Source organism: Octopus sinensis, linkage group LG23 (genome assembly GCF_006345805.1).
Source record: "Octopus sinensis linkage group LG23, ASM634580v1, whole genome shotgun sequence".
In the NCBI taxonomy this organism is placed as follows: Eukaryota; Metazoa; Mollusca; class Cephalopoda; order Octopoda; family Octopodidae; genus Octopus; species Octopus sinensis.
The window spans coordinates 8,228,438-8,235,747 of record NC_043019.1 but is presented as its reverse complement, the minus strand read 5'-3'; positions in this window follow the sequence as shown (position 1 = coordinate 8,235,747).

The window sequence follows — 7,310 nt, the reverse complement described above, 5'->3', positions numbered from 1 at the left end:
ATTAACTCGGAGAAGCATAACAAGCCAATAGGGAGTTCCAATTTTCTAGTAGGTGTCATCTGAAGAGGATATATTTAGGGAACCATTTTTTGAAGCCCACCTGTAGCATTCGAAAATTACTTCCAACTATGTTAGTTTAACAAAATATTCCTCCCAGTGTTTGTAAAATTATTCTTAAAGTGAAAGACAATACTTCCCAGATCGAGATGGAAACGACAAAGGCTTCACCAGCCTGCTCTACTATGTTGCAAACAAGGATAGTGTTATGTAATTAATCAGATTGTCTCCAGAAGCCATAAACTTCGTCGCTCCAGTTTTGACAATTAGAATCGGAAAAGGCCGCAGTGCATTGTGAGGGAGGGGTGAGTAGAGTCACGTTCTCAAGTTGACTCACCCTCAGCCACGACCATAATACTTGTACTGGCGGTTATCCTAGTAATAATGAAAGACAGACGCCTGGACTGAGAAACACACAATCTCTCACATTTCCTTCTCAAACTCTCCCCCTCTCTATCTGTCTCTCTCTTTCACTTTTTTGCGTCTTTAACTGTCGCTGTCTCTCTGCCGAGCGAGATGCATAGCCGTATTTCGTCTGCCCTTACGTTCTGAGTTCAAATTCCGCCGAGGTCGACTTTGCCTTTCATCCTTTCGGGGTCGATAAATTAAGTACCAGTTTCGCACTGGGGTCGATGTAATCAACTTAATCCCTTTGTCTGTCCTTGTTTGTCCCCTCTATGTTTAGCCCTTTGTGGGCAATAATGATTATATATATATACATATATGTTATATAATAATATATATATATATATATATATATATTATATATATGTGTGTGTATGTATATATGTTTATATATATATATATATGTGTGTTTAAATATATATATATATATATATATATATATATACACAATATATATATATATGTATATACAGGTAGAAGATTTAGTGAGCTTATGTAGATGTATGTGTGTATATGTGTATATATGTATAAGTATATTCGTATACATATATGTATATACATATTCATATGTATGTAGGTAAATGGATATGGATGTAAACAGATAGACATACAGACACGTACATGGGTAATATGAACTGACAAGAACACATACATTCGCAAATGAAGCCTGGAACACGTGATCAGATACACACACACTTCACTTCACACAACGACACACGTGCAGACACACCTCTATACTACAAACACAGTACATAGTCACAAAAGCCCATACAGACACAATCAGACAAGCACATGCAGGGAGACATGAGTACATACACACATGCAAACACATACACACGTAAACACACCTGCTAATACACAAACACATGCATATGCAGGATACACACATACAAGCGTAAACACATACATACGTACAAATATATATATACATGCATTCATACATGAATACATACACACATGCACACATGCATACACCCTTACATACATACATATGTGTATGCACAAGCATATTGACCCTTGTAGATGCGCACAAACAAACAAGAATAAACGCACCTTGCATAGCGTTCGAAGTGAACGACTATTGAAAAGTTTGCAAGACGCGACGAAAATTGTAGAGAAAATAAATAAGTGAATGTGTAAATGAGTGGAAACTGAACCGGTGCGTGTGTTGAACTGTAAGACATTAAAACAGAATGACCCTCCCCACACACAACAAAATATCCTTCAACACACGAACTCACATAACGAATCTTGCAAACCAAATCCTAAAACGAAATACATATATATAATAAACACACCACCATATATATATACATATACACACACACAATATATATATATATATATATTATATATATATATATATATAATATACACACACACATATTTAAATATATATGTACATATATAAAGTGAGACACACACACAGATAAATAGATAATTTTATATGTACAAACAAATAAACATAAATACATATATAAGAGATGCGGCGAGTGTACATAGTTCTGTGTGTTTTGCAAGTCCAAAGTATATCACGTAATTATGTTCCCATACATATTTCAAATGAAATAAATGAGAGAAGGAATTTGAACCATAATATTATATTTAGAATTAATACATCACTTTAAATTACATTAACAGCATCGTTATATTATCTCGAATCAAGCAGTATTGTGTCGCCCACACCATGAACTTCCGGTCGATTACATTCGCCAAACTCAAAAGGTGAGAAATGGCAATTTCAGATCAATTACATTTCTCACTAATTATATTAGACTATTACAAACAAATCGTTAATTACCGCTTCTTTCTTTAATAATGTTTATCAAATTAAGTTTGTTATTGTTACTGTCTGTACATTTATAAAAATTTTGTTTCTATCGAATTTTGTGTACATACATATATATATATATATATTATTATATATATATATACTGTAGACTTCTATAGTTTCCTTTTAGTACGAATAGTTTGATTTCATAGTAGTAGGAAGTTTCTCAAAACGAATTGTTATAACTACATCTAATGTGTTATATGGAAATAGTACCACGTATATAAGTTCTGGACGGAGAGAAAACTATGGAACCACGATATCAATAAAGGGAGACTTCAGGCGAAACACATTAAGAATTCTAGACTTCTGCCCAGATCTGAATCCATTTAAAAAATCTCTGATGAAGACAGATGCTATGGAGAAAGTGTGGGCCAAAAGCTGGAATTGTTGTCCAAAGAGATTATTTAGAATAAACAAATAATATGAATATGGGTTTAGATAAAATTGCTAGAACTATGACATGGGGAATGTACGTGTTAAGGCTGAGAATATTTAATTAGATTCAGATAACGAATTTTGATAATTAGCCGATAATGAATCAGAGAAGCTAAGGAGGGGATAAGAAAGGAATCGTATACAGGAACGACAATACAAGACAATTGTGATATAAGACAACATTTTTAGCTTACCTGCAAAAGTTTGTTTCAAAGTGAAATTTTTAGTTCAATGACATCGATTTAGATGAATTTTGGGGTATAAAATTATGGAATAACGTTGCATAATGCTTGGGGTTTATTTGATATGGAATAACACTATTTAGACATATTTTCTACGCAAGTAATCATGCTTCGTGACCGGAAGCCTATTTGGGAATGTAGTCGAAATCCTTTTATCATCCACTTGTTGGCCACATTGCAATATATTTTGAATATTTTCACTCCGTGTGTGATGTCGGTTGAGGTGACATCCCTTACCGACTGGTTTATTGTTTCTTTCAGGCTCATTATTGTAAATGAATAAAATAGTTTATATATATGCATATATATATATATATATATATATAATTATATATATTATATATATATATATATACATATATATATATATATATATATATATGTGTGTATTAGTATATATATATATATATGTGTGTGTATATATATATATATATATGTATATATATATATATGTGTGTGTGTATATATATATATATATATAATATATATATATAATGTGTGTATATATATATATATAATATATATATATATATATGATATATATATATTATATATATATATGTATATATATATATATATATTATATTATGTGTGTGTGTAGTTATATATAATATATATTATATATATATATATATATATATATACATATAAAGCACGATTTAAAGCACGATCAGAATTGTTTGAAAACCGAGATACTACTGTATAAGTCTGTGTGTATGTGTACACTTGAAATATTTGCGTCTTACTCTAACTTGTGCATTATTCGATATTCGAATGTTGGTATGCGTTTAAATTTCAAAAAAAGGCAATAAAGTATATTCGTTGATATTTCTGCAGTTATTTTCGTAACTCAGTGATATTTGTTTTCAAATCAATCGCTGTTGAAGACATGACTTTGCAATGGTAATAACAGCTAATTTAATTTCTTCAGCATATTTCGCAGGTATAACTGCTGTTTTTGTATGCTTAGTTACTGGAACATCAAGGTAAAACTAGTTTTAATTGCCCTTAAGGTGATATGCGAAAAGAATTATCAAAACTGTGCACATATATACTTGTAAACTCTAGGTAGAAGCGTCTGAGGAGGCCTAACAATGCCGAAACCGAACTATTACTTTCTAATGCCTACTTTTACCTGTAATTGTACATATTTTCCAAATTTTGGATTATCTGATATTATTTACATTACATCTCATGTAAGCTGTGCTTAGAGTTACAACAAGCTTAGAGGGAGATTTTGAGCTCTGATAGCAAAGCTAATCTCACTAAATAGAATCTTTCTTGTTTATTTGATAGTGCGATCGTGCCTCTGTGCGTTTGCATTAAAGCATACATTTCTCTATGTGTATATTTATGCGCATATGCATGTATATACGAGTGTGTGTGTGCTATAATATTTATACAGCCACACATGCACACATACACGTGTATATACACAAACACATACACTGGCACATTTATATATATATATACGTACTCATATGAATGTATGTAAGCGGAAACGTAGATATGCATGTTTCTCCAGGTATACGAGGTTAAACAAATACATACTTAAACATCAGCTACAAAACACATACAAGAAAGTGAATATAGACTCATACACATTCACAATCACACGAACCCGCACTCACAAAGACACGGACACACATACACACTCACATACACGCAGAAAGAGAAAGGTAAGCAGATTAATTTGTAATACTCGCCCGATTGAATATTAAATCGGATAGCAACATAAATAGAACCGAAAGTAAAATCCGACTTTAATAGTTCGATTTATCTTTTAAATTCCAATACTTCGAATAGCATGTCGTCTCAAAATACAGAGATGAAACCATATTTAGTAAACTTCGAGAATATTTTTCATAAAGCATATTTACTTTGAACGATAACAACACAAACGTATATATATATATATATATATGCCGAGCACAGACATACTGAAGTATATATGTGCGTATAGATATTTAAAGATAGATGCAGACGTCTATGCACACACCCACACCCACATATATGTATATCGATTATTTTGCGTTAACTTTGAAAAGTTGAAAAGAGACAGAAATAGACAAATCCAGGAGTGTTTATCACTCCTCTGGAAATATTTTTCTGTCTCCGTTTTATTTTGTTTTTTTTTTACGTAATTTTTCATCTGAATTACAATAATTAATAATATTGGTTTTAAATTTTAGCACAAGGCCAGCAATTTCGGAGGAAGGAGCAACTCGATTTTATCGTCGCTAGTGCTCACACGGTACTTGATTTTTCGACCCCGAAATTATGAACGGCAAATTCGACCTCAGCGGAATTTGAACTCAGAATCTAAAGTCGAACGAAATGCTGTCCAGCGTGCTAACATTTCCGCTAGCTCGCCGCCTTGCAATAATTAATAATATTCATTTCAAATTTTTGCCACAAGGGCAGCTTGGTAAAAGGGATAAATTCGATTACATTGACTACTGTGCCTAACTGATACTTAATTAATCGAGCCCTAAAGAATGAAAGGCAAGGTCGACCTCGGCAGTATTTGAACTCAGAACCTAGCGACGAACAAAATACAGCTAAGCATCTCATCCAGCGTGTAATCGATTCTTTTCTATTCTAGGCACAAGGCCCGAAATTTTGGGGTAGGGGGCAAGTCGATTAGATCGACCCTAGTACGCAACAGGTATTTAATTTATCGACCCCGAAAGGATAAAAGGTAAAGTCGACCTCGGCGGAAATTGAACTCAGAACGTAAGAACACACGAAATACCGCTGAGTATTTTGTTTCTGCGTTTTCATCACCTTCAAAATAAATAATAATATTAATTTAATTATTAAAGCAGTCGATGAAAGTATCTTCAATCGTATGGTTCATAGTTCAAATCCAACCGAAGTTGATTGAATAATGTTTTTTTATTTGAAATGGGTTTATTGCAACGTAATAGAATGAGATGCTTACGTCTGGTGAGTGTAGATATGAAGATTGTGCAACGTGTAATTAATAATATATAGGTGTTGATAATATATTAAGTGTGCAAATGTAAGGAGTGAATAATATTTATAATGAGTATCATACGATATTGTCTCAGGAAGCAACACGCAAAATTTAAAACTACGCTTTTAGAAATATTTATAAAATATTATCAAATATCTAAAGGAAGAAGAAGAGAAGATAATGTAAAGAAATGGCAAAAAGGGGAAGGAACAAGGGCAAGTAAAGAACATGGATGAAAAGATAGTGGAATGATCCCATTTCCATTTTTAGAAAGGAGAGATTCCACGCCATGGTTTAAAACCTAGGAAAATATAATCATCAAAAAAGGAAGAAAAAATGATGCATTTTGCGTTGTCACGCCAAACCATGACAGCAAAAGCCACAACGTGTCAAGCAGCCATTGCAATATCCATCAACGACAACAACAATAACAACAACAACCTGTAGCGGTAAAATGCGTGCAGATAGAATAGCAGAGAAAGCATTCCGTCCAGCCCGAAGCAATGTCAACGGCATTCCCACCAAAAGCAACAACGTAGCCACTACCGCCCCCGTCAAGATTAATACGGGGAGATTGGTTGGCAAATGCACGCAGCTGCTTTTAGAGAAAGGCAAATGTTTGCAAGAGAAGAAGAATTGCAAAGACCTGACATGCTCACTCGTGTCAGATGCAGAAAATGAAAATTCCTCCAAACAATTATTCATTATTTGTGCGTGATCAGCAAAAGCAAGAGGTTTATATAAATCTTCTGGAAGGCAGGCCGAAAACTGTATGAATAGAAATGTGCAGTGCGATACGCAACGTGAAGAAAATGATACACAGAACTAAAGCTGCGCTGCAATAAATAGCAAATTTGGTAAATATAGAAATGTGCTGCTCAAAGGTATGTTTATTAGTGCCATCCGATACAGGGTGGCGAGAAACCGAGGCTACTTCCGACAGTGTGTTACGTGTAATAAACCATCAGATCTTGAAGCAACTTGTAGAGAAACTCAATTCGTGGTATTTTCCCCACCAATAATATTTGAGACACTGAAAATATCCGGCCATATCCGGCGCAGATATTCTATCTCATTTTGAACATGCGTTATAGTTTACACAGTAATCTGAATGCTAAAGGCTTAGGGTTGTTGATTTCAAGAAGATAGGATCGAATGAGTATTGTGGTATGCATCAAGAAGTGAAATGTTACGTGGATGGTAGAAAGCATTGGCGGGGAATGGAACTACTGATACTAAGTACGAAAAATGTAACTTTACACCGGAGGATCGTGCTCCGAATGCCCAAATGAAAAGGACCCCAACACAATCTACTGCTGCCCTCTGCTACTTATCAGTGAAAACTTCGATAGTTCAC